At 45.1% G+C, this 13,326-nt stretch overlaps 1 long non-coding RNA gene across 1 annotated transcript in view; it reads left to right on the top strand.

Moving 5' to 3' along the window:
- LOC138493170 (uncharacterized) overlaps positions 1-4,590 on the top strand; it is a 176,239-nt gene extending 171,649 nt beyond the window's left edge. The window contains exons 2-3 of the long non-coding RNA XR_011276289.1: positions 4,272-4,356; positions 4,461-4,590. This is a non-coding gene — a long non-coding RNA (uncharacterized lncRNA). The remainder of the gene's footprint in view (positions 1-4,271; positions 4,357-4,460) is intronic.
- Positions 4,591-13,326: the final 8,736 nt, after the last annotated feature.

The following is a 13,326-nucleotide window of genomic DNA, read 5'->3' as shown; positions in this document are numbered from 1 at the left end:
GTTCACACAGATGCCCTTAGTAGAAAGGGGAGGAGTGCGACCTTAGTATACACCAGGGAAACATGCAAACAAGGAGAACGTGGGGTGCAGGCTGCCATTGTTGAGCACGGATGCTGGGAAGTGGATTTACGAGATTGAGAGAATGACAGTTGGACAGAGATTAGCGGTAGGAGACGTAAAGGGGACTGCTAGTGGCGATCCTCGGGGATGCCACTGATGACGTATGGAAGAGGGCAGGTTCCCAGGAGTGAAAACCCAAAACACAACATACAATGGTTCACCATTTGCAAACTGCAGAGCTGCCCTGTGGTGAGGACTGAGGACACAATTCCCAGACATGTCTGATAGTGGGACAATTATGTGCTGGAAAATGAGGGAAGATGAAGACCACTTAGAATACCTTCAGGAGATTCCAGAGCTTTGGCGCCTGTTAGGAAAGATTTCCATTTATGGGTAATTTTCCCTCCAGTTGAGAACCCCCAACTTTTTGCTGTTGTCTGACCATCCTAGCCTGCCTTTTGCCAGTGGAGCCCAGCCATCTGCTGTACTGCGTTGGGCTTTTCCTCATTTTGTTATGGGGAAAATGACATGCCATTCAGATTGTCAGTACTGGGACACTTTGTTTCCCTTAGTCTGTCACTTTCTTGCTATTTCTTTGTAACATTTTATCAGTGCACAATGTACCTTCCAGTACAGTGTGCTGGGGTGTCTTTTTAGTGTTTAAGGCCCTAGATACCCTCAAAGGATTTTCTGTGAATGTACATGCGTGCCCAGGACAAAGCTGGTGGCAGCAGTTACTTTTAAAGCATTTTTGACTCTGTTCTATGGTCCAAACCGCATTTACTCCGTTTGGCCCAGGACAGTGGCCAGTGCCAAAAATGGCCATGCCATGAGATCCTTTGTTCTGTCCTTTGGCCATCTTGTCCCTTTCCCTTCACCAGGTCGAGCCATCCCGGGAAATTCCTTAGTTGGTCATGCAGACCCCCGCTCAAACCAAATCTTTTGCTGGCTTCTGCATGCCTGGTGTGCGTGCGCCCAGGATGTGGGCTGGAGCTTTTTAGTTCCAATACACATCCTGGGTGTCAGGATGTCTTGTGTTTTGGGATGACTGGGACCACCGTGGTCTATGATTGGTCCATGTCTGGGATGGCTGAATGTGAGCATATCTCTTATTGGTTTCTCTTCGTTTTGGCGCAAAGGAGATTTTGGCTAAGAGAATGCACCTTGCACCCATTCCAGGTCGATCTTCTGAGTTCACACCGACCTTAGTAAAGGATCCAAGTATCCTGAACTGCTGAAGCAGATGCGTGGAACCGCTGGTGACCCGCTGGATGGTTTGGCACCCCAACCCCGCTGTTGTCCCGTCAGAGCCCCTGTTTCGCATCGAACACAGAAGGCCTGCAAGGGCGCTTCGACCTCCTGCTTAACCTGCAAACGAGCCTGCTTGGAAGTGTTCCGGGACCACCCAGTGTACTGACCAGCTCGTATAGTACCTTTGCCCTGGACCGCTGCCGTCTCGAGTTTCGACTTGAGCATTTGGAGACTGTAAGCTCTGAGTAGAAGCACTCTCTCGCTGTGGTTCGTACACCTAGCATTCCTAGGTCTGGAATCAGGAGAGTCTGCTTGAACCTGTGCATACACGGTCACTGTGTCACCCTGCTGTGGTGACAAACTTTGTGAGTACTTTGCTGCTGTGCCAGCCTGTGCCCTAAAATGAGCTGCAGTGGAACTGGCCTGATCCCTTCTCCAGGAGCGGAGAATTCGCAACTGTCCTGCCACGGACTGATGTCCCGGAACGCAGCCCCTGAAAGACGCAGAGCCCCGCAACTGCAGGACTTGAACCTGCGAACAAACTGGACTTGACTGGCGAAGTTGGTTCTGGAGTGCGCCAAAGGGTCGCTAAGTACTTTGGGCCCTTATCGGTGGCCCCTGGCGCATACATAGACTTTTACGCATGAGTGTCCCCCGAGGGACACTCTCCTTTGTCAAGGTAGCCTGTGCTACCAAGCTATTTCTGATTCTTGGAAATTGCTCTGCCCTCTTGTGGAGACCCTCCTTGAATAGTGGAACGCTATTCTTCATCACCTCATCCGCCTTGCAGAGCCACTACAGCCCCTTGAAGAGACCATTTTGAACTTAACCGCACGATCGAGTGCTCCAGCACTGAAAGTAGTTTTGAGCTCAAGGCGCCACATTTCTTAGGGACTGGGCTGCCTATTAGTAAGGGTGGGAATTGTTGAAGGACTGTCTAAAGTATATTCGCACTGTATGTCCCCTTTCTGTTGTAGGTTGTGGCTCTATACTCGTGTAATATTCCTTAATGGCCACTAGCTACTGTATATATGTTTCCTCGTTCATGTTGTATTAGTTTTGTTAATATTGTTGAAGATTTTCTTTGTGTTTGAGTTAAAAGGCCTTTAATAAATGTATATGTATTTTTGATATATACACCTAACTGAGAGTGATTTGTTGTGTTGTTTACTGTGTGTGCTCATTGTGGGCTTTCAATCACCCTCACCCCTCCTGAGACCCAGTCTTGATGGCCCCAATGCTACCTTGATCGGTCTGGCTTGTTCCGAAGGTTACCCTGTTCCAAGAAACTAGGCTGGCCTTCTGAACCTCTGCCCACCAGGTCAGAGTTCAGAAATCCAACTTAACAAATTGGTGTACAGCGGTGGGATAGGATCGAAGCACCCAGTTTTGCGCACTGGTAAAGGTACCCAGATTACACTTACCCAGGGCACATAGTGACCTTAGTAATATCTTAACTGTAAAGGCTAACGACCTATCTTAAAACATACATGCTTCCCAGAGACACTGAGAATGTTGTGTACCGAGAGAGGCTTATCCACTCAAGGTACCCAAGGTGAAATGATCCAAAGGATCATGGATTAGCAAGAGGCTCAGCTCAATGCCATTACCTTGGATGAGAGTGCAGAAGGTGGTGGGGCTGCTCTCACTGACAGCTCTAGCAGAGTTGTCGCTGCCCTCATCCATGGGGTCTATGAAGACAGGGAGGGATGATGTAGAGTCCCAAGTTTTGTCTGTTGGCTCTGATGCTGAAGCCATGCTTTAATTCAAGAGGCAAGAACTGCTGTTTACGCAGAAGGAGCTTGAGTTCAATATGGCAAAGCTGAGAGTTCAGCAAGCAGAAAAACAGAAGGGCAGGGATCACCAGTTGGACCTGGCTAAGATTCAAGCTACAATTGGCTCCTCCAAGGGATCTGGACATGGGTCTGGGTCCACCTCTCATCCATGGTTTCCTTAAGATCGGTTCAGTATGTTTGATGAGAAGAATGACATCATGGACCGGTTAACTGCATTTGAGTATGATTGTGACGAGGTTGTGGATGCTGATAGGAATGAATGCCTGCTCAGTCGACTACCCCATTCTGGCTGCAGTGCAATTATGGAAATGTCTAAGACTGTTAGAGTAGAGTTTGCGAAATTAAAGCAAACTCTCATCTTAAAGTTTGGGAAGACTGCTGCTCAATACTTAAAGAGATTTAGAGAGTACAAGAAGAACAAAGGTAACACTTGGATGTCTTATGTTACTGACTCCTTGAAAAACTTGACTGGCTGTGTTGAAGGCTATAAGGTTACCACCTTTGAGGGTATGATATGTTTGGCCATGCTTGAACATATTTTGCATGTTGTTCCCCTAAGCTTAAACAGCACTTGGCTGATTCAAAGGAGATAGATCCTAAGAAGCTGGTCAGTGCAGCAGATTTGTGGGTGTCACACAGAGTGTCCCATAAAGACAAGACTACTTCTGGTAAGCAGGAAAAGGGGAAAAAGAACAAAGATAAGGAAGGTGGGGGATCTGATAAAACTTCCTCCCAAAAGTGTTACGCTCACGTGGTCTCTGCGGGGACGTTGGGGCACGGTTGCAGCCCTCCCTGGAAGTGGATCACCCTTGTCAGGCTTCTTCCCCTGCACATATACTGTAGGCTGCAACAATTGGTGACACTGCTCCTGCATGGATTGTCTCTCTTGAACCCTTCTTCCCAAAGTATGGTGAGCATGCACCGACCCAAATAGGCTCACCTGTTGATTAATGATGATGAGCTCTCCGTCCAGCTTCTCACTGTACGGGCAATTCTTGATGGACTGAGTTCCTTCACAGGCCCATTGTATGTGGCAGCCCAGACCAGCTGTGGTTTAGCCACTCTTGATGATAAGTGTCTTATGGCATTAAAATATTGTGATGTTAGTTCCTGATTATTGTCTGTGTCTTTTAATGATGTCTCTCTTTTGCTTTCTCCCAACAGGTGAAATTGCGGCCCTGCAGTAGTTGCGGTGCATGAAGCGAGGCCAAAATGGAAGAGAAAGGAGCCCACAATGCTCCGACAGCAGGTGAGTGTTAGTTTAAGGTTGAGCGCAAAGATTTGTCAAAAGCGCGACCTTAAACGTAATGTCTTTGTAATTTCTAACCTGGTCTTTATCTTCTTCTCTTGCAGGTGCCTTCTTCGGATGAACTGCTCACCGTGCCGCGATGTCGGGGTTGAAGTGCTGCTTTCCGGAGGTCTGCAGATGGATGATGAATGCCAGAGTCAGTGGCGATGCATGCCGACAAGAACAGGTCCCAAGGTAAGTGCAAAGGCTGGTAGCTGAAATCAAAGGAAAGATGTGCTCAGGCGGCGTTGAGCGCTACACTGCCATCAGTGCAGAATAACGTGAAGCGCTTGCATGAAGGCTGGGCGGACTTATATAGCCTCGCTCTGGCCACGCCCATTAGCCTTGGCTTACCGGCCACACCCTGCCAATCCCAAAGGATGCTGCACGTGCAATCCAGCTTTCCCCAGCAGCCACGCCCGAATACATGCACGTGGAAGTTCCTGCAGGTGAAATAAAGTAGCAAAGCACATTTTCAAAACCAAGAATAACCATAAAGGTTGTCATTCCAAGATGGACAATTTGTTACACTCATGTTGTACTGTTTTGAAATACCCTATGAAAATATAAACGGGACAAGTAACACAAATGTGGTTTCCTGGCTGCTTTGCATAAAGTCAAAGAGCATTTTGGGAACATATAAATGAATTCAGATCTTTATATTTAACAAATATGCTTGCGAAAAAGAATCTGTATGACTGAATCACTAAGTACATAATGAACGTTGCGTTTGATGCTCATTTCATTTTATATAACACTCACCTTAACATTAAAGTGTTTGCGAACATGAGCCATATTTACACATTCTGATAGCCTCAAAGAGTTGCCACTGAAGATAAAATGGTTGTGACATTACTCCATTGGAATCCAATAGTCATTCTAGTGATACTGTTTCCTTCCCCCAAACTTGATTGAGAGCATCACAACACCTTAGAAGAGTAAGTGATGAGAGTGGAATGCACAGACATCCTTAGAGAATTATATAGGGTATCAAATGTTTATATTTTGATCCAATGACAAAAGTAGTATGGGAGAGACACACATCCTTTACCTGTGTTCAGGCTTAGGAGACAAAAAAGAATGGTTAGGTATGGGGCTGCTGTGTGTGGTTTAGCCAGTACATAGAAATGTTCCTATTTAATAAGACATCAGTTAGTGCAGGTTATCGATAATCCCAAAATTCACAAAAGCTTGCTGCCAAGGAGCCTCAACTCACACAACCAATCACTTATCACTTGCACTGTACCCAAGTACATAGATCTGCCGTAAACACAGACTACCTACTGGCTCAACTTTGTCCTCCAATTTCTGCACCAAGACGTCTCTCGAGATCCACCACCTCAACAATTCCACACATCCTGGTAGAAATAAGCACTTCCCCATCTTCTGGATCTAAACTGAATGTATGTCTGCAGGGGATTTATTAAGGGTAACCCCAGCTGAGAAGCATTCGACAGAGCACTGTATATAGGGGAGGCACCCATGGATTACAAGAAAGGGTGTATTTGTATTTTGTATTTTATCCGTATTTTATATCGCGCCTTAAGCCAAGACGTTGCTCGGAGATAAACGGTACAATACAAATGAGTAACAATAAAAATAAAAGCAATCCGTCATTTTAACTAGAATGAAGGAAATGGAACTTCAGCGACTTGCGAAATAAAGAATAGACAGAAACTGAATGAAGAGAATAAGGGAGAGCATTCCAATGTAGGGGAGCTAAGAGGGCAAAGGAACGAAAGTGAGACTGAGCACAGGGAGGATGTGGAGCCACAAGATAAAATTGAGAAGAAGAGCGAAGGGGTCGAGAAGGAGTATAAAAAGAAACAAGAGATGAGAGATAGTCAGGTGCAAGACCATAGAGAGGCTTAAAAACAAGACAAAGAAAGTTCCATTTAAGTTGAGAGTGGAAAGATAGCCAGCCAAGAGTAGACAGAGAAGAAGAAATGGACTCACGAAAAGGAAGAAGACAAACGAGACGAATAGAGGCATTAAAAACAGATTGTAGAGGGAGAAGATGAGTAAGCGGAAGACCAAAGACAGCCGTAGAACAATAAAAGAGTCAAGAAAAGATCAGAGAAGATATCAACAGTTTTGTGGCTTGAAAAGTCAGAAAGTCTATGAGCTTTACAAATATGGTGTAAATGAAAGCGGCAAGAACGAAGACAGAGAAATGTGATAAGTAATATATAAAACAGAATCAAAGTGAAGCCTCAAATTGCGAGCGGTAAGAGAAATAGGGAGCTGGGATGGAGGGAAAGAAACAAAAGAGGGGGAAATGGGAAGAGGGAGAGTGTTGGCGGGGAAGAAAAGAACTTTCGTTTTGGCAGCGTTAAGCGTAAGATAGTGAGTCGACATCCAGGATTTAATAGCTGATAGACAAGCAGAAAATGTATGGTGAATATCAGAAGGAAAAGAGGACAAGACAGAAAAGGCTGAGTATCATCATCGTAAAAATGGTGTGATAAATTGAACTAAAAATAACTGGAGCAAGAGGGGAAGTGTAAAGAGAAATCAGAAAAGAACCCAGAACAGACCCTCGTGGGACACCATGAGCAAGGGGTGAAGTGTTGGATGTTTTACAGGCCCAAGAAACAGAAAAAAGTTATTTGGGACAGATATGACTGGAACCACAAAAGAACAGGACCAGAAAAACTAAAGGATGAGCGAGAGGCCAGAAGAAGGGAGTGATCAACCATGTTGAAAGCAGCTGAAAGGTCCAACAGAATAAGAAGCGATGAGTGGTTAGAGTAGCGTTCAGTGAGTAAGAAAGAAGAGCAGTTTCAGTAGAATGATAGGGACCAAAGCCTGACTGAAAACATGGGAGAATAGAAGAATTCGAGACAACAGTAGACATTTGGGAATACACCAACCGTTCAATTAGTTTAGAAAGATAAGGTAATACTGAGATAGGTCGGAAATTTGAAACAAGCAAAGGGTCAGCAGGATCAGACTTTTCAGAGCGAGCCTGCGCCAGCCGATAGAATGAGTTGCCAGGAAAGAGACACAGACCGTTTGGCAGCACTTTGTTGAGCTTCACAAGGGCATGTGGCGTGGTTGCCCAGCATGCAATGTGCAATATGAGATTGCAGCACAGGGACCACGAATAAAAAATGAATTGAACTAAGTTGGTTGAAGCACGGTTCAAGACTGAAACTCAAGGCAGTGTGTCCAATTAATTACACCTCACATCACATTTGGAAATGCAAAGACATGGAAAATACTGCCTAACCAGGGGTTTGAGGATCCAGTTTGTATGAAAACAGTTCCTTTAGTCCTGATGAAGGCTGTTGTTACTCCTTGCAATAGGGGACACATGGGGTGTGATTGATGCACCCTACTGTCTATTTATTTGCACAAAATATTGATCCTAGGCCCCTGCCTGATTGTCGCCCCCTGCTGCTTATTTGCACGAAATATTGATCCTAGGCCCCTGCCTGATTGTCACACCCTGCAGCTTATTTGCACCAAATATTGATCTTAAGCCCCCGCCTTCATTGCTGTACCTTGTCGCATTCTGTACCAAATACTGTGCCCTTGCCCGCTCCACACACAAAGAATTTGCTCACTCACTCACTCACTCAATCATGCAGGATAGATCTTGTGCCCTCCCTGACATTATACATATCTGTTCAAGATGACCATAACACAGTCAAGGACCCTGGCTACCACTATCAACAAAAACTACAAATGGCTGCTTTACTCCCCAACCCACCCAATATCCCCCCAACTCACTTCCTACCGAAGTCACCTCCCTTCTTGCCGGTGTACCTCACCAAAAAATACACCTCTCAACATTTGTGTACCCGATTATACAGAAATGCATCCTGATCTATATGCACCATCCAGCAAGGCTCTGCACATCTCTGAGGCACATACCTCACCTTGCATGGGACAAACCACAATGCATGCCACCAATTCCCTTACCCCTGCTCATGCCAACTCACATGACACACCTTCTGTGCCTGCCACTGACAAGGATACCCCCTCTCCTCCTGCACCAGACACAAAACCTTGTGATGTGTCTCCCATACAAAATTGAACTACCGCTGATACCATAAAGCCCTCAAACTCTAATGGAAAACTCAGGAGGCAATCCAACGGTCTGCCCACCAAACACCAGACCGCTGGAAACAACCCCTCTAAGGACTCTTCCTCCACCACAACACTTCCCACCAAACCTAGCACAGCACAAACCCCTCCACTCAGCTGCACCCTCATTAATGCCCGGTCGCTCCCAGCCCACGCCCTGGACATACATGATTTCATTACCAGTCACAAACTAGACCTTATAATCAGCAAAACCTTGCTCCACGAAGCTTCCGGCCCTGCACTAGCCCTTGCAATTCCTCCCGGCTACACAATATTCATGCAAGACCACCCACACCTTAAAGGAGGCGGGGGTGGCACTAATAGCTAGAGAATCCATCCCAATCAGAAAGGTGGACAGTGAGATAGGAAACCACAGTGACCACTTGCTCCTCAAGCTAAGCCCTTCTCACATCTGCATGATTTCCTTCCACATTGTCTACCGCCTTCCAGGATCCACCACCGACTTCCAGGCCTCCCTACTGCACCTCCTAATCGACAACTTGAAAAAAAACACCAAAACCATTCTCTTAGGAGATCTCAATCTCGGCCTAAATGACCCTAACGACTCCTCAACTAAATCCCTAGATAATGCTTTGGCAAATCTAGAGTTCAAACAAGCCATCTCGAATCCCACCCATACTAAAGGTTGCACCCTTGACTGGATAGTACACCATAACTGCCACCTTACTATCAACTCTTACTCCCCCCTACCTTGGGCAGACCAGCACATCATTCTCTTCGATCTGTTCACTACTAAGGCTACTCCCCAACCAGAGCCTCCCCTTCCCCGGCACTCACAAGGAGCTCCCGCCTGCTTACCAACAAAAGTCTCCTACACCACCCATCAGTGCCTGCCCTCAAGCCCCCTTTCTCTAATGACCCCGAATCTCTAGCTCATACATTCAACGACATCATCACCTAAGCAGTAGACACCATCACCCCTCTCACTGCAAGGAAAGCTAAACATACTAAGCACACCAATGCCTGGTACACCCCTGAACTCTTGGCTCTACGTACCATGAAAAGGGAAGCTCTCTCCATTTGAAAAGCCAAACCGAGTGATGCACAAAACTAGAGTTCAATAAAATAGCCAAAGAATACAAAATGACCATCATTAAAGCGAAAGCCACCTCCTTTAATACTAGAATAGCCAACGCCAAGTCTGACACCAAAGAGATCTTCTCTATATGCAGAGAGTTAGAATCCCCCGCTGCCTCCTCAACGAATCTGACACCAAAACCCTCAACTCAATCTACGCCACCATCCAAACATGGATGGCAGAAAACTGGATTTGTCTAAATGGGGAAAAACCCGAACTTCTTCTAATTGGCTCCCCTGAAACCCTAAGGAAATTCAATGACCAATATAACACCTTCACCAGCGACAATGTTCAAATCGCTGTCTCCCAAGCCGTCAAAACAGTAGTCTACATGGACTCCAACCTATCCATGTCAAGACAGGTCAATGCCATAGCATCCACAGTGGCCTACCACTCCAAATTTCTAACCAGAGCTAGACCATTCCTCTCTGAGCAAAATTGCCTAACCATAGCCGGAGCCATAATTGATTCCCGCCTTCATTATTGTAACGCCCTCCTGGCCGGCACGTCCACCAAAAACATTGAAAAACTCCAGTTTGTCCAAAACAACGCGCTCAGGGCAGCCATTGGCATTCCCAAAAGAGACCACATAATAGCTGCTAGGAAAAACGCCCACTGGCTCCCTATCAAACAAAGGGTCATCTACAAAACCTTGGCACTCACACACAAATGCCTACACAACACAGCCCTCCTGTATCTCTCTCAAAGAATTTCAAGACCACACACACACGACCAAACCCACCAGAACCCCCTACACCAACCGAATCACAGTACTCAAGGTCTTCAGAACATGCGCCAGAGGCTCCAGCTTCCCCTTCATTGCTGCCTCCCACTGGAACTCGCTACCACCTCACCTCAGAGGAATAACCTCCCACCTAGCCTTCCGCAAAGCGATCAAGACCATGCTTTTCGTATGAACCTGCCATTACCCTCTACGACCGGGTGCCCATTATCCGCTCACTGTATCCATAAATAACTCATGTATCAAAAAGAAAATATTGTTCTGTCTGCACTTGCTTATTGTAACCAGTAGCAATCTCTATGCCATGTAATTAAGACATTTCCTTGGACAAGCGCCTCGATGCCCCTGGGCTGCTAGTGCGCTTTATAAATTAAAAAAATATATAAAAATGAAATAGAAGTAGCTTTCTTTAGAATTGGGACAATCGTGGCATGCTTGAAGGATAAAGGAAAGGTTGACATCAAAAGACATATATTAAAGAAAGAAGTAATATGAGAAACCAGAGGTGGATAAACTTTAAGAATGAGTGCTGAAGGAATAGGATCAGCATGAGAAGCAGTTGGATGACCTTTAGCCAGTAGGAGAGAAGTCTCTTCATTGGAGATAAATTTGAAACAGGAAATAGAAACAGAAAGATCTGAAATAGGAAAGATAGGTGAAGTAGGAGAACCAGAGGTTTCAAAATCAGAACGAAGAGAAGCCACCTTTGAAGAATGTAATTTAGATAAGTCAAGAGTCTGAAAGAGTAGCGTTAACTGAGTAGTCAGGAGTAGGGAGAGAGAAGAGACACAAGAGAATTTGAAAAAGACACCTAGGACTGCGTTTGTAAGAGATCAGAAAATGAAGAGTGTTTAGCTGAAAGTAAACAATCATTATAAAGAGCATGGTAAGAAAAGTATCAAGAATAGTCAGCCATCGACAGGACAGGGCAGAAATACAAGAGGAGGAAAAAAGTGGGGCATTGAAATCTCATAGATTGCGCTGATAGAAAGAAGAAGGTAAAGGAAGTGTAGGGGCTTGAGGAAAAAGTGATACAGAAAGAAGATGATTGTCAGAAATGTAAACATGAGACTGATGATGCAGACAGAGATGCAAAACAAAAATAAGTTCAAGACAAGATGCAGAAATATGGGAAGGAGGGGTAGTGAGAGGAAAGAGAAAATAACAATCAAGAATTGAGAGCAAAGGAAGAGTCGAGTGAGTAGAAGAAAGGTGAAGGTTGAAGTCATCCAAGCATATAAGAGGAGTAGGAGAAGGAAGAATAATAGAAAGGAGAAGGTCAATATCTTCACAAAAAGAGACGATGAGCCCAAGGGTTGGTAGATAAGGAGGAATGAGACAGGGAAGGGTTTATTGAAAATAGTATAGGAGAATTCAAATGAGGAATAGGTAGAACGAACTAGAGGCGAGGATACAATTAAAGAAGAAGAGTGATATAAGATGCCAATACCCCCTAAGGGACCTGGGGTGTGACAGAAACAAGTCTGAGAAATAATCAAGGAGGCAGCAATAGTAGTGTTATAGGCGGGGTTCCAAGTCTCTGTAATACAAAGAAAATATAAATTGCGTCTTAGAAAGAAATCAAGAACAGCAGAGCATGTGTTACAAAGGGATCTGGCATTCCATAAGCGAAGATAAATAGGTGCAGTGTATGAGGTAATTGAAGGATAGATGAGATTAGCATAGTTGCGAGTAGAGGTAAGTTGAGAAGTAGATAGATTGCTTTGGGTGTCATAATATTACAAGCAGAAGGACGGAGGAACAATAATGCCGGCAACAGAATGGCAGAAAACAATGAACCAACAATTAACAGTGAATGTGGATAGTGTGGCGATAGTAGAGCAGCTGAAATGGATGGGGGCTAATAGGAGGCGCAGGGGTAGCATCAGAGGAGGAGAAGTAGGGTTGTGTAGGGTTTTGTGGAGCGATCAGCATTCGGGAGATGTTCATTGAAGAGTAGGGTCAAGTAAAATTGGTCTGATCTACAAGCTGCACAGTGCAATAACTCATCTATGTATACTATGCTCATAAGGTGAGGGGATGCCCCGGTCATAAACCTGAGAACATCAACGGGGATTTTAGAATTTATAATTCCAAACTTAAAAAACAGAGGGATCTGATGAGTCTTAAAAAATATCTTCTTCTGCTCAATGAGTGACAGGCTTTGAAGAAGAAGATTATCTTGAGACACAAAAATGTGGTCAGATCACTGAAGATGGACCAATACTTGAAAGTCCACCAGCAGATAATGGAAAATGTATGTAATGGCATGAACGTTAAATTTTGGGCGACTGCTAACAGAACCTTAGCTCCTGCTAGGGACAGACTAGCCTGCCCGATCCAAGCTGAGGACTGGTGTACATTTTATATGAACAAGTTTGCGCTGCCTGAAAAATTTGCCAAGGGGTTAGACATGGACTTGGGGCCACCGGTTACGGAAGGGTGCACCTGGGACCTTCAAGATATTATCTGGGCCATTAATAAACTTAAGCCGTCCAGAGCGCCAGGCCCTGGCGGAATTCTGCCATTTGTCATCAAGGCGGCACCAGAGATATGGGCGAATTTATTGAAACCCATATTTGATTACATCTTTGACACCCACACACAATGCCGGAATCTTGGGTATAATGTATCATTGTGCCGATTTATAAAAAGGGAGACATTTTAAATCCGAGCAATTACAGACCTATAGCACTCATAGATGCGGCTAGCAAGGTCTTTGGTATTTTGCTCTTAAGAGACCTCAATAAAGTGGTCAGGTATAATTCATGTCTTAGTAAATTTCAAGTCGGGTTCAGAGAAGAGCTGGGAACCAACTTGAATGGCACGATTTTGGCTCACATAAGAGAAATCCAATATAGGAGAGGTCTTTATAGCATCCCTAGACCTCTAAAATGCATTTGATGGGGTTGTAAGAGCAAGACTATGGTCAAAGATGTTGGCCCTGAAGATCCCCCTCAGGATTGTTCAGCTCCTGGCCCTTCTCCATACGAACACC

Source organism: Ambystoma mexicanum, chromosome 10 (assembly GCF_040938575.1).
Source record: "Ambystoma mexicanum isolate Mex_15411 chromosome 10, UKY_AmexF1_1, whole genome shotgun sequence".
Classification (NCBI taxonomy): domain Eukaryota; kingdom Metazoa; phylum Chordata; class Amphibia; order Caudata; family Ambystomatidae; genus Ambystoma; species Ambystoma mexicanum.
This window is presented reverse-complemented; position numbering and strand designations above follow the sequence as displayed.